Source organism: Apus apus, chromosome 26 (genome assembly GCF_020740795.1).
Source record: "Apus apus isolate bApuApu2 chromosome 26, bApuApu2.pri.cur, whole genome shotgun sequence".
NCBI lineage: Eukaryota > Metazoa > Chordata > Aves > Apodiformes > Apodidae > Apus > Apus apus.
The window spans coordinates 3,174,559-3,189,769 of NC_067307.1; the positions used below are offsets into that span (position 1 = coordinate 3,174,559).

The following is a 15,211-nucleotide window of genomic DNA, read 5'->3' on the forward strand; positions in this document are numbered from 1 at the left end:
CTCTCATTTGTCAATGTTATTATTGAATTTTCAAATGCCAGTAGTGCACATAAATCAATGGCTGGCTTCTCCCCAGTGGCATATCCCTGCCACATGTGGTCATTCATTTTTTTTAATAAGTCCTCCTCTCCTTTCACCCATTTATAAAAATGCATCTTGTTCGCCTGCTGCCGTCCATCATCCAGTGAGTCCAGCTATTTGTTGCCCCTGAGTGCTTATTCATCAACGTTTTCAAAAGCAAAATCACTCTTCGCCTCCTGCTCTTATTGTGCCATCAATCTCGACTGGGGATCAATAAAACTCGCTTTTGCAATTTTTCCCCCCATCGTCCTGTGCTGGCTTTCCCCAAGTCTAGCCTTTGTATTTACATTTTTAACTGATCATCAGAAGTAGGACAATGACAGTGTCAAGGAGCAGGATGCTTTCATTTGCTGCCAGAGTGGCAATAACTGGCCCAGCATCACTCATCTCACTTGGGGACCCCGGGAATTGAATACTAATCTCTTTCTCTTTTTGCTTTGGCCCCAGGAGTTGTAAATGGGGAGAAGATGACCCCTGGCCACACAGTTCTTGCCGACATTATCTCTGGGGACTAGAACTGGGTGAATATTTTTCTTCTAAACACCATTTGAATGAAAAATAGCTTTTCACTGAGAACTGAAATTTCCATTGAAAAGTCTTTTTTGTTGTTGTTTTTCAATAACAACAAACAAACCAAAAAAACTCCTTTTAAAAAAACTATCCTCTTTCAAATGTGCACTTAAAGGGCTGGCATTTATTTCTGAAACTGTTGGCAAGAAAACAGACTATTTTATTTTCTGATCAGAAATGTTTTCCAAAGCTGAATATTTTCACGACTTTTGAAAAAGCTCAAAGTTTCAGTTATCAGTTTTATCTTGTCTTCAAAATTCTAAAAAAAAACCCTCTCTGAAGCTGGAAAGACTTCCAGCAAAACCAATCAGCTTCTAAAATTCTCCAAGTTATCCTGTGCAAATAATGGGACTTTCTGAGTTGCTGTAGTTGTACAGCCCACATGGAGCACAGAGGGACTTAGGACTCAGGCTCAGGCATCACAGAGTGGTGGAGGCTGGAAGAGGCTTCTGGGGGTCACCTTGTCCAAGCCCCTGCTCAAGCAAGGCCACCTAGAGCTGGTTGCACAGCCTCTGTCCACGTGGCTTTTGAGTGTCACCAAGGAGGGACACTCCAGAACCTCTGAGGACAACCTGTGCCAGTGCTGTCCAGGGTACCATGAGCTGCCTTTATTGCAGGAGCTCATAGCTGGTTCAGCCCGGTGTCCACCAGGACTCCCAGGTCCTTTCCTGCCAGGCTGCTTGCCACCTGGGTGTCCCTTGCCCTATCCTGGTGCATGGGGTTGTTCCTCCCTAGGTGCAGAACTTTGCATTTCCAGCCCATTTCTTCCTGGGGCAGTGGAGCCTGGCCTTGGTAGCCTAATGACAGCGGCAAAGCGCCGGCCCCAGAGTTTCCCAACAGTAGAACCTGAGTAAAGGAGAGAGGCAGCAGATGGAAACGTGTGCCAAGGCAATAAATTCAGGCCACAATCACTAACATTTTGTGGTTTGACACTTAATTGATTAACTAATTTGAGGCAACAAGATTTAGTGTAGCTGTAGATTAGCGTCGAAGGGATAATTAGGGCTGAGCTCCCGGTTCCAAGTGGGGTGTGAGCCGCAGTTCCCAGCCGGCAGGGCCAGGGGGGAGGCTCTGGCAGCCCCTGGCCAGGGTTCCTGGAAGAGCTGCTCAGCACCCAGGGATTGCAATGGAAAGGTCAGGCACTGACTTATCAGCATAGACAAAATCCCTTCCTATAATGTATGTGTTTATTCTCAAATTAAATATATTAATGTATTATTTGTTCTTCAAATGTCATTCAATAGATAGTAGGCTTAGGTTTCCTGGCAGACCTTTGAAGCTTAAAGAGTAATGTAATAATAGTACATTAATCCATAAGCTACACAGTCTTCTCCCAGCAGACCCCAAACTCCAGGACTGGCTCTGAAGCACTGAATTTGCTGCATCTGTTTCTAGGAATTTCTGTCTAACAGTAGTGGACTTGTTGGAGTCTTCTCTGCCATTTCCAGCATGAAATGCTGCTTTTCTCCCCCCCATCTGTTCAGCATTAAGATTTGGGCACCTGTAAGTGGTGGTTTTGGGGCAAAGGCAGGTGTCCATTCCTCTAAAGCTGCACATCTCAGCTCAGCTAACACAGGGGTGGGCTAAAGGCACTGAATCCTGTTCTCTGTGTCCCTGCTGAGAGCAGGTCTTTGGAGCCAAAGTTTGGTTTGGGCCAAGCCCCAGTTTAAACTAGAGGAAATGCTACATTTGGACTTTTCCCCAGGCTGAATTCTTGGCACAAGCAAACCATCTTGGAAAAAAAAGTCTTGAAAGAATGTCTCCATCTTTTTCTCCAAATCATCCATCCATCTATCTGTTTGTCTGTCTAGAGATGATAGCTTGATAGCTATCTAAATGCCAAACCTGATGTTTTGGAGAGCTTGGAATCCATCTCTGAACTGTTCTGATTTTAATTCTGCAAGTCTTAATACTTGATTGACAAATACAGCTAAACAATCCATCACAGTTGCCTTATCTAAAAAATGTAACCTTTTTTCTGTTTATGGAACATGCACATGTGGAACATGTTTTTCTTTTACTGTCTATTTATTCCAGTTTATTCAGTGCACTTTTATTTTTTATTTTGTACTGGTTTTGCTGGCTGTTCCCACCTCCACTTGACACACCTTTCACCTCTGATTCCTGGAAGACACGGCTTGCCTGCAAGCAAACTGTGACTGGGGGTGAAAGCAGGTGTGAGAAAAGAGATTTTGGAAATAGCCCAGCTGAAGGAAAGGTTGCACCTTCTGCCCACATCTCCCTGAGCAGCAGAGCCTGCCTGTGGGGCCAGGCACCAACCACACCAAAGGCGTGTTTGAAAGCCTGAGTACAGCCAAGGCACCAGGGTTGGAGAAGCTGAGCCCCTCATCCTCAGGGGGTTGTAGTGGTTTCTATTTCTGCCATTCCGCTCGTCTTCTACCCTGCTAAGATAAATGGGAATCTGCTGTTGTTTCAAGCAACCTTGGTGCTCTGCCAAGACTGCAAAAATATCCAGCAAAAATGGATGTTGAGATATGCTCTCCACTGTGGATGTTAACACTGACAGTTTTGGCAATTATTAAATTATAGTTATTGCTATAATGATAGTAAAAGTAATGTTTGTTAATTGCTAAGGCAAATTAACAGCTTTGGCAATTTCACTTTTGGGGAGAAGCTTTAACAGGCTGGTGATGCTGAAAGAGTTATTGGCACCACAGGGAGGAGAGCTGGGAGGGATCCATGAAATTTCCCTCCACTGCAACCCTGTTTTCATCCCAATCCCACCCAAAACAACTCCTCTGCTCCTTAGAGGAGGGCTTCAGCTCTGCTTGCAAATGGCAACTCTGAAAATAAATAACTGCATAAAGGAGTGAGTTGGGCAGGAGGGAAATTCCTCCCTCCTCAGCTTCCCAGAACTTCGCTTTCCCTCCCCTGGTGCAGGGAGGCAGAGCAGAGCCAGGGCTGGTGGCAGGCAGGAGCCTCCCCGGGAGGGAAGGAGGCAGCATTCCCCTCTGGGAGCAGGGGAGGCTTTCCTGGTGTAACCCTGGATCACAGAGCCATAAAGGTCACTGAGGGAACATGCTGGGATCCTTTTCTTCAGCTCTTGTAATGGTATTAGCAATGACTGTTTCTTACTCAATCATACTCCCAAAGGATTTTCAATAAACTTTTTATGTGCCATAACTGTTACATTAAATAAAGCTGAAAGTATTGAGTAAACTGACTGTAAATCACTTTAGATGCCTTGGAATTACATTAAGTGTGAGAATTATGGATCTTTTGCTGCTTGCAGAAACAGAGAGACGACAGAGCCAGAAATTTTTATGCTGCCAACCCTTTGGAAGGTTTTTTTAATTATTTTTTTACACCGTACAACAGGCTTCTCCTCCTGTAAATGGCTTGTTCAGGGACATGTTGGGACCAAGTACCATCCCTGTGGTGTAGGATCCTATGGTGCTGGTGGATATTTTCCCTTCCTATCAAGCTGGGTTGGTTTTCTCAGCCTGGAAATTGTAATGAGATGCTGGAGTAGGGTTACTGTTAGCAGGGCTGAACAGGCTGCGAGTTTTATTGCATCAAGAGTGATTTTCTGTCGGTAGCCTGACAGCCAATACTTCATCAATACAAATATATGTTTTGATATAAATAAATGCTGAGGAAAGATCTTCTGTCTGTACTCTTTAGGCACCCCAGAGTTAGCTTAAGTGTATGTTACATTTAATACCCTACCGAGAGACACAGAATTTAATAACGGCAGCCGCAAGTGTCTGTGTTCTGCAGTGCACTGCAGCGCAGATGAACTTCTCTCCTCCTTCCCCGTGGTTCCCCTGACACACAATGTCCCTCTTATGTTTCACCATCAATTACTGGGACCTAAGTCAAGCTCTGGAACGTGCACCAGATACTTTGGACCAAAGGTGGAACTGAAGAGAGAGAGCAGTCAGCCAAGTCTCAGCAGCTTCTCCTTGGCCGGACCTGGATCTCCCTTGCTCCTGCTGTCAGGGGACACTGGCTGTGATCTCTGAAGGTGAGAAGGCCTTGTTGAGGAGATTTCTCCACTGCTCTGTGGTTTGGACACCACTGGAGGTGTGACAAGGACCTGGAGGAGAGCAGCCCCTCAGGAGCTCTGTCCCACCAGCCCAGGCTGCAGCAGTGTGGGGGACAAAGGACACTTTGTCCACCCCAGCAGTTCTGAGCACCCCCTGGGTTTGGGGGCAGCAAATGCAGCTCCTCTGGTGAGAAACAAAGCCGGAAGGAAGTTGACTGGGCCATCAACTCAGCAGAGGCTGGACCAAGAACTTGAACTCTACTGACACTGCATTTATGGATAAGGACTATGGGAAAGCTCTGGAATTCTGCAGGTCTTCCAGATTTTGTAACAGCCTTCACTTTCCCCCAGCAATGTTTCCCCCATTGCTGGGCCTGGTGGTGAGAACATAAATATGAACCCAGGGGCTCAACCTTGTCGAGAAAAAGGTGCTTTTCCTGGCTTGGGACTGTGTTATGCAGCAGAGGAGCAGGTTTGTGCTCAAGGAGCTGAAGCACATGGCAACTTGGAGGCTCCTGCACGCCAGCATCCTGAGGAGGAAACAGTTAGAAAAAGGCTCCCAGTGGGAAAACCTTCTGTTTTGCTGATCTTGTAAATCAGCTGAATTCAGCATGTCACAAGCACGTCTTACAATACACAAGACAATGCCCAGATTTTTGTAGTGCAAAAGCATATTAACCTTTGTGTACTCTTGCAGGGCTGGACAAAAGCTGTCTGTTAGGAGCTGCAGGGCTCTCTGTAATTGCTTGCCATGTGGGTAAATGATCCGGAGCTGTGTGAAGATAAGAAGAAATTGCTAAAGGCAAATCACCTGGGTTTTATTATGCTTGCCCTAAAAATAATTAGCATGGCCTGTGAAATCGTACTGTGAGGGGGTTTGTTTTAGCAGGAAACAGTAACCTATATATTGTAGCCCTCTTTCTGGAGGGCTGATCTTTGTAGTTGTGTTGATGTGTCTTTTTTTTTTTTTCCTTCTTTTTTATTTTCCTTTTTAACTACAGTGAAATACAAATGAACAAGCTCCTACTGCTCTGAACAGCAACAAGGTGACTGGTTGCTAGCCTGTAAAATCTGGTGTTGTCCCTCCTGGAGTCAGAGTTTGACCTTAAGAAAATTCCTGCCAGTTTCTCCGAGGGAACATGTCCCTGTGCTGCTGCAGAAGCCTGTTTGCCACAGGTAATGCTTTTTACTTGGGATTATGGGTTGTGTGTTTGCCACCAGGCATAAAAATTCACCATCTCTTCTGAAATGAAACAGCTTTGCATGGGAGCAAAGTGGTGTTTTTTTCCATTTGCTGGATCTATCTGGGACCACAAAAATATCAAGGTCAGAACAGAGAGCAGGAAATAAAGCAGCAGCTGCATATAAAATTATAGGCTTGCTGTTTTAAGTGCTAGCTACCCACTATTTGGTGTGACTTGCAGGTGAGCTGAACTTCTGAAAAGTGTTTGTGCACAAATAGTGTTGGCAACCCCAGGCATGGAAAGCCCTGAGTCAGCTTTCTTAATATCATGTGTTTTGACTTAAATAATGTAGTACTACAGAAGTGGTGCTGTGGGGCTGCCTTCCCTTGAAGCCTTTAGAGATATTTCTTTAAGCTTTGTTCTGCCAGTTTCTTCTCTGTGAAGTTCCTCAGTTTCTTTTTACCTGAGTGCATTGGAGGTGTGTGTGGCTGCAGCTTCCCAGGCTCTCCTGCAGCCCAGGCAGGGAGAGGGTTCTCCCCAGTCTGCTGTGGTTCCTTGGGTCATTCTCCAGAAAGAGAACCTCTCCCACCACCAGCAGCCTGTACCAGCACAGCTTCATTTCCCAGTGTTTGCTGTAATCCTGGTGTAATTTTGAGAAGATGCTTTTTTTATGGCTCAGCTGACAATCTGTCTGGTTTTGCTGTGTGTGTCCTGTGCAGGAGAGGTAGGGAAGAACGGCTGCTGCCTTGGGAGAGGTGGTTCACAAAGGTTCTGCTGTATCCCTCCTTGCAGGCTGAATGTTTAAGTAGAGACCTTTTGTGCTCTTAAGCAACTTTCCCAGCTAAAATGTAATAATGCTCAGAGTCCTGGGAACTGCAACTTGATATTTCTTTGTGATGCCATGTGCAGACATTGAGGCTGGTTTTCCCTTCTGGTCATGTGTTGGAAGGCTGGATAGTCCAAGTACTGTTCCTCACTTGATTCTTCTTAGCACTGAAGGTGAAGGAAATAAAAGCCCACATGGATGTGTTCTCTCAGTGGCTCTCCACAACAGCATTTAGTGGTTTTCACACGGGGTGGTTAGTACCACTTTGCAATGTGACAACCATTTTTTCTTTGTTTTGTTTGCTTTTGCTGAGCTGTGGCAGTGAGCACCCAGCTGGCTGTCAGGCAGCATCAGCTTCTTCTGGGAGGGAAGTTCATCCCTAAAGCAAACATGAAGTGCAAGGATCTCTGTGCTGGTGCTGGAGGATTCATGTCAGAGTTGTGCCTAAGCCTTGTGTTCGTTTTACCAGCTGCAAGTTGGCTGACTCCTGTGGCCCAGGGCTCCAGTCCCTGACACTGAAGCTCTGGTACCTCAAAGGCAGCTGGAAACCCCAGCAGTTGCTGCTATGCTTTTGGGGAGGAACAGACTGATCTGAGGACTCATGTCAGGGCTGAGATGGTAGATTGTGACCCAGGATGTTCACTGGTGTCACACTGGCTTTGTGAGAACAGAGTCTTGCTTGCAGGAGTCTTCAAATTCCCCATGAGTCCCTGGCAGTGTTAGTGGCAGGGCGGTGGCTCTGGAGCATGGGGGGTCCCTGCCCTTCATCCTGAGCAATCACAAAAAGCTTCTGAGGAGCAGGGGACACGTGTCTGTTGCCAGCACTGGGTGTGAACAGGTGTAACTGTAATGATATTTGTATTCTCTGGTTTATTCCCACTGAGCTGTGTGCCATTCCTGGCCTTGGCCTTGCTCTGCAGAGGGCAGCAGGATCTCTGAGGTAGGTGCCCTGGTGGCTCCTGGCAACTGAGACATGTTGGTAGGCTCAAGAGGGCTGGTGTGGGGACCTTGTCCAAAGGACAGCACCCCCCATGACCACCGGACTCAAATGGGTGGCTGTTCTTGTGCCTTGGGTGCTCTTTGCTGAGGCAGGCATCTCTAACTTCTGTGTCAGCTGCAGTCTGGTTGCCTAATCAGGCTATGCGGGTGCGGTGTGAATTACTGGGGTTGTTGGGTGCTCAGAAGTCTTAAATGTCTGCTGGCTTGTAAGGCTGTGGACTCCTGCTGCAGGTGGCACTTGTTCTCCCCCAGAGTAACATGGGCTCCTCTGTTGGGCTGCTTCCTACTGACAGGATGGGTTAAGGAAATGAAACTGAATCCATCATTTCTTCTCCAAAACAATGTGAAATCATATTTATTTGGGTGTTCTTAATTGTGTATTAAATTTGTAGTTAAACCAGAGCAACCAGTGACCACACTTGGCTCTGAAATGGCCAGTCCTCCCTCTGACCCCACGGGGGTGCTTCCCGTGGAGTGAACGTGAGAGGCTCTACCTGAGCTTAAAAAGCTCCATCTCATAGGGAAGACACCCACTGCAGACAGCTTCTTCCTAGGAATCCTCTGTTTGCTTTGTCCAGCTGCTTTCTGAGCTTCCTTTTAAAGGTCATGGAGAGTCATAAAAACCCCTTTTCCCAATTTAACAGTTTAAAACAATAGATTCCTCTCTGCATTCACTCAGGCTGGGTTTATTAGACTAAGAGGTGAATTCCTGTAGCAGTTGGTCATCACAGCAGTATTAGCTTGAAAAACAGAAATACGGCTACTCTGATTTGTTTGTGTTTAGAATAAAATACAAAAAGTCTCCTAACCACAGAGAAAAGCAGGCAGCAGCCCACGAGGCATGAACTTGGGCTGTTGTTTCACATTTGCCTAATCCCAGAGTAACCTGAAATAAAGCCTTTGCCTGGGTCTGGGGCAGAACATACTCTTCTCAGCAAATGTTGAGGGAGAGACTGCAATAAACACCCAATATGATGATTTAACCTTAAATCCCCACTCCTTAGTTCCACAAAATCAGGCAAAAGAAAAGCCCAAATCTCTTCTGCTGAACTCCTGACCATCAGTTCTGAGTCTTTCTGCAGTGGAAGCTCAGTGTTGTCACTCTTCCTGAGTGGGATGCAGTGAGGATTGTGCATAACTGGGCATCTCCTTGTCCATCCCGTGCCAGCCCATGTGCTGGGGAGATGCTGCCACGTGGTGAGAAAATACTTAGTGCCATTGACTTGAGTCAGATTTACTCCAAAACTGAGAAGTTTCGGAGATGCAATTTCTGACACAGAGATGAAGGGTTGATGTGGAGCTGGGAGGCTTCCTCTCACCTAAGTTCCCCTGTGCTATTCAATGCATCTCTGAGCTCCAAAGTTTCAGAAACAATACTAGCCTAGGAACTAGCAGGGAAATCCCTTTCCTTGCTGATCATGTGTTCTTCTACAGTAAAACATTGTGTGAAAGGCATTGAATTATAGAAACCACAACAGAGCTTCATCCTTGCAGCCCTCAGTGACTTGGAGGCACTAGAGACAATGTGATGCAGCAGGATTGTAGTTTCCACACTCTGGATTTGTATTATTAAATACCAGAATAAATAATCATTTCCAACCCACATCATTTGTCAGCTCTTGAGTTATGGCTGCTTTGGTAACTCAGACACCCTCTCCTTCTGCCAAGTTCCCATGCTCTTTGTTTTGAATGTGTAATTTTATGTGTTTGGACTTAAATAACTTCTGCTGTTTCTCCTGTGCTAGAACCTGCCAGAGCCCTTCTGGGGAGACACAGAGGCACTTCCAAACAGGACAGAAAGGAAGGGGGGACTTTTCTTGAGAAACACATTGTTCATTTCTTTCTTTAAAGAGTTGGAAAGTTGTGCTGAAATTGAATCAACTTTGCTGTTAACTTTGGTTGTGCATCTTGAAAATCTCTTTCCCCTGAAATCCCGGTGGCTTTCTGGAGTTTAGCACCCACAGGCCATGGTTACATAGCAGCTGTGGACAGAAGAGGTGACCGGATGCTAGAGGGCCACACAGAAACTCCAAAACACATTATGCATCTGATTTCCATTTACAACCAGCTCATGCTGAGTGCCTGCATCACCTCGATGCTTTTGCAAAATCCCTCTACAAGTCTGGAAGGTTTGAGTGCCAGTGTCTGTCTAGACATGCAGGAGTTTGGCAACATCACTTGATTAAGTTCATTGTATAAATGGATGCAAAAAAAAAGTAGTCTCAAAAGACTTGAACATTCTGTCAGTGCTCAAGGCAGGTCTCTAGGAGTCTCTGCTAGATACTGAGCTAGCATAAATCAGCACCTTCTCTACCTGCAGCTCTGCTGGGTCATACCAGGGGGGACCTGAAACAATGTCTGCTCTGCTTAGAGCAGGGCCTGGAAGGGCTGGATGAGAAGTGATTTCCCTCATGCCCTTTGAGACTAGTGTGGTTTGTCTCACAAGTGGAGTGAGTTTGGCATGTCTTAACTAGCATTCATCAGTTCCTAAACACATGACAGAAAGGTCATGGACATGTGGAGATAACAAGGGATGCTATGAATTAAGAGTAACAAAAAAACCCAGTATTTAGGGCTGGCTGGAGACTTAAATGTTTAAAAATCAGACTTGGGGAAAAGTAGAAGTGATATTTCCTTTTGACCTTTCAGAAGCACTCTGAAAGACTCCAGACTGCACAGAGGCTGGAAGGGCCTTGGGGGCTGCTTGTGCTGACAGACCCTGGTCTGGGGGTGTCACCTTGCTGGGAGACCTTGGAGCCAGGCTGGAGAGCTGGCAGGCTCTGCTCAGCCCCTGCCTGCTGCTGTGCCAGCTCTGCTCAGGGAGCAGTGCAGTGTGCCAGGCTGGCATGTTCCTGCCGAGGAGTGGTGATGTCTGGGAAACCTTCAAGCTGGTTTGATGGCCGAGCTGCACAGTGGAGATGGTGCTGCTGGTGGCAGAGCAGCAGGGCAAGGCTGGGTGCTGGGGCAGAACTGGAGGGCAACCTGGTCCAGATGGATTTTGTCTCAGGAGAGCTGGAGAAATGCTGCTCTTGCTGAGTAGCAATTTGCGGGGTGTCTATCCAGCCTGGGCACAGGAGGTGTGCCTGGGTGAGGTGCTTTGCTGCCTCACTTCAATGCCGCCATCCTGGAGTCCTGATTTTGAACAGCTCTTCCAAAGGCTGAATGCTAAATAAGAGGGCCAGCTGTAGTTAGGTTTACAAAGTAACTCAGTCCTTAAAATGAGCTCAGCCTGTGGGCATGTCTTGGAAATTGAGCACTTGGGCTGTCTAGCAGGAGGTGTTGAAAGTCCTGGATCCTCTGGAGAACAAATGCTGTCCCACTGGAGCAGCTCATGTGTGAGGGAGCACAGCAGACAAAGGCCATCTCCCAGCCACAGGAGGGGCTGTAGGAACCTTTGCTGCTTCTGTGTGAAGTCTGGTGTAAAACAACTATTGCTCTGGATGAGAAATGAGAAAAAAAAAAAAAAAATTGTCGACTTTTCTGTTGGTCAGGGGGTTTTGGAGGTTTTGCAGGCTTTATCTGAACCTTTTGCATTGACTGGGGCTCTTTTTGTTGTTTCTTAATACACAGGGTCACGCTACTACCCTTTCTGGCAGTACATTCATTCCTTGTCTGTCTTCTCCTCATCTGTTACTTTCCTTAGAACTTAATAATATTTTAGGCCTGTAGCTCTGCCCACCTCCTACATTTCAAATATTGAAGTTAATCCTAACTTCCCAAAAGTTGCAGAAGTCCCAGTAGGTTTACCCCTCCCTGCCCCAAGCATGACCAAGTAAAGCCTCTCCTTTTTCAGGGAACAAGAGTGAGGGGAAGGTTTTTTGGTGCCTAAAAGAGTTGCATATTAAGTTTTCTGCTCTGGAAAGCCTGACATGGCTCTGGTGACAGTGGTGAGAGATGTGCTGCATCCCAAACTGGATGCTGAAGTTAGACAACTTCCCACCACAGCCCTGGAGGGGCTGTTCATCCTGGCCTTAGTCTCTGCTTGGGGTAAGCAGTCTCCTTTGGGCATCCAAAGCTTCTATTATTTGCTGTTATTGTTTAAGTACCTATTTATTGGGAAAACACTGAAGACAGATGGATAATGGAAAGGTTAAGCAGCAAATTGCTGTGCTGCTGCCTGGTCAGAGAACACGGGGCACAGCCTTCCCAACCTGTAATGCAAGTCCTAATGGGCAAGGGAAATTATTTTCCTTTCCACTAAAGGGCAATTTTCTGATCAGCTCTCACTTTGAAGCATGTAGAGAAGAGAGAGCAAAAGGAGAGAAATATATATTTATATATGTATAAAAAAAAGCAGAAAGGGAGGAAGAAAGAAAGAAACACTTAGGCTTTAATGGAAGCTCATTTTTGTAAAGTACCCTCATGGCCCCTGTGGGCCCTGAGAATTAAATGCTGTCATTCATAGCTTGAAAGCGGAGCCATCCAGTTTGCAGACACCTGTCATAATTAAACTAATGGCTCTGAAAATGTGCCTTGATATTAAATCTATCTTCCACCGAGGAGCAGGGCTGATTAAAACCGCTGCCTGACAGTTAATGATGAACCTCTCGCTTGCTGAGCTCCGTAACTGGAACAGACCGGTTCATCCCTCCCTTCCCTGGTCGAGCCCTTTCCCGTATCCCTCCCTCCTTCCACCCTGAGCTGTGTGGCTTCTCCCCAGGGCCTGTCCTGCTGCTGGTGGGAGATGGAGAGTCCTAAAGCTCTTGGTGAGTTCCTGGGATGGTCGATGTTTGGCTCAGGCTTGGGCTGTGTTTGGCTCAGGCTTGGGCTGTGACTCCGGCACAGCCGGTGGCAGGACAGCAGGCATCTGCAGGGCTTCTGGATCTGCAAGGCTTGACTTGCCGTAGTCCTTGTGCTACTGTAGAGCTGATGATGATGGGGAAAATGCTGAATCACATTTTTCTGCCCAGAAACTATGTCCTGTCTGAGGCTGTGCATCTGGGAGAGCTCAGAGAGCTCTCTTTCCACTGCTGCTACTAGGTAGTTGGAATCAAAATGTGAATCTTTCTTGCTCTGGTGTTCATCAGCTGCTCCTGCTTGTTCCCCTGAAGATGTCAGAACCAGCTTCTCCTGACATCACAGCTAGTTGCCAGGACAGTGGGTTTGCTGTTGCAAAACCAGGATTATGATTAAACAGAGAGAAAAAAAGAGTCCTTAAGGAATAAAATTGGTGTTTACTTGGAGATGTTTGCAATAACTGTGGTTCCTCTAAATATAGATCTCTGAACAGACTGGTCCAGCCACTTCTCTGAAACCCACCAAGCTAGTTGTCTCTTCCTCTTCCACTTGCTGCTGCCCTCGCCAAGGACAAAAAGCAGAAAGCCATGAGGATTGAAGTTCCCCTTCCTCCCCGGGTGGTGGGCTCTGACACTCAAACCACAGCAGTGAGCTGGGTGGGATGCCCAGATAGGCACAGAAATCCTCAAGTGCATGCAGAGCTAATCAGACACAGCCCCAGTAATTAGTGTGACACAAACTCTGCAAAGTTCAGATAAGCATCAGCAGTTCCAAGTAGCATTTATTATTATTTGCTGGGTCTCTTAGTCTCTAGGTACTCCAGTCCCCCAGCTCCACAGTGGAGATGATAAAGCTTCCATGTCTGCTTTGTTTTAATTGAGAATGAGCTCCATGGAGCAGGGTCTGTCTCCCTCTGCGTACAGTGCCTGGCACCAGGACCTGTGTTTGGGCCACTGCTCTGTGGCCACTGTACACATAACTAACTGTCCATGGGTGAGGATGCTGCTGAAATGGTGAGGGCTCCTTTGGTAAACATAGAGAAGAAGACCCACTTGTTGGAGCTGCTTGATGCCAGGAGCCTGCTCTCCACCCTGACACCCAGCCAGGCTCCTCTCTGACTGTCATTAGCTTTCTTACCCAGCTCCAATGCCATCCACTGCCACAGCAGTAATTACCAGGAGATTAGGCAGCATTAAGCACTCTTTAATTTGACACATTGCAATGATCTCCATTCAGCCTTTCTGCTCGAATAACTCTCCATAAATATTTTGTGAGGCTACCAAAATAAACAGAGGCTGGGCTGTTTGCACAGCTGAGATCTTTGCAGCTCTTTGAGAACCCAGGTAGCAAAGCCCAGGGTGGCACCAGTGTGGGTGGCAACTGAGGGGTCAGTTGGGCATGTGAGAGCATCAGGGAGTGGGAAAATATCCCTGTATAGTGAAAGTAAAAATAATGATAATATATGACTTGCACCAATGGTGATTTAATAGGAAACATTTTTTAAACAACAACCCAATAAAGAGAGATGGGTATTTATGTAAGAAGTGGCTGCATTAGAAGAAATAATAATTATGCTGGAGTTGTGTTCTCTTTTTTTTTTTCTTGGTGTGCTATTAGCCCAGGCATTATTCATTAAGTAATGCAATGGAAAACCACTGTTAATACAGCAATAAATCCCACAGGGCCCCATTGCTTCTGAGATAGGATCATTTGGTAATTACAGTGCATTAGAAGTTCAATATTCTTTCATTTTTTCCCCTTGGCTCCTTTCCTGAATGAGTGGTGGGCTGTGAAGGCCCATGCTGGGAGGACTTACTGTAAACACCCCTGTGCTGCTCCACGTGGGGCTCCTGCAGCTGCCCCTGGCACCTGATGGGCAGAGCACAGGGGAGCTGGGGGGTCCTGGTGTCTCCTGAGGGGTCAGCCTGTCTGCTGAGTGGAAGAGCAGCCCAGGACAGTGATGCTTTGAGGGTGGTTCCTTGGTTGTCTGCAGGAGATGGTGGGAATCTGAGCTCTCAGGCTTGTGTCCTGCTCTGTGGGCAGTGTCTGCTCTTCCTGCATGAGGAACAAAGGTTTGGGGGTGAAGGAGAGGGGGCTTGGCCAGAGCAGGGATGAGCCAGGGATAGAGCAGGAGAATGATCTTGGCAGGTTATTGACAAGAACTAGTCAAAAACACTTGCAGCTTCAGGAACATGTTGCAGAGCCCCATGACCAGAGTCAGGAGGGCACTGCCCATCTCCACTCCCCAGGAGGCCCTGCTCACCCTCACCCCGGGAGCTGCTGGGGGTGATGCTGCTGCCTTGCAGAGGGACCTTGTGGCCTCCCTGAGGAGCTGCTGCTCAACAACAGGCAAATCTACTGGCTGCTTCTCAGCCACATCTTCCCTGCGTGCTCTGTAAACTGGCTGCATTTATGGTGCCAATAGTGGCTGGAGTGGTCCCTGCTCCTGGCACAGCCCTTGGCAGCGTGGCCTGTGCCCAGCGCCCTGCACGGGGGGAGCTGTCAATGGACCTGCTGATAGATACTGGGGACTCTTGATCAGCACAGGCGTTTAGGGGTCACTGGTCGATGGGAACTCTCATCAGGAGATGTAGGAAATGAGTGCTTTCAAATACAGGCAGCAAAGTGAGACTCCCCAAGGGAGAATGAGACAACTCAATTTTCCCTGTCCTGTTGCTTTGTCGATTTGCCCAAGTCTGGTGAAGATGGTGGCTGCAGGAGCAATGGGGAGCAGAGGGAACAAGGCATGCAAGTGTTTGCCTGAAAACACCTCAGATGCTGAAAACCAACCAGCCACAGGGCAAC

The 15,211-nt window shown here is 47.2% G+C and overlaps 1 long non-coding RNA gene across 1 annotated transcript in view; it reads left to right on the forward strand.

Moving 5' to 3' along the window:
• LOC127394770 (uncharacterized) overlaps window positions 1-15,211 on the forward strand; it is a 104,351-nt gene that overhangs the window by 42,910 nt on the left and 46,230 nt on the right. Inside the window, exon 2 of the long non-coding RNA XR_007891684.1 lies at window positions 5,662-5,836. This is a non-coding gene — a long non-coding RNA (uncharacterized LOC127394770). The remainder of the gene's footprint in view (window positions 1-5,661; window positions 5,837-15,211) is intronic.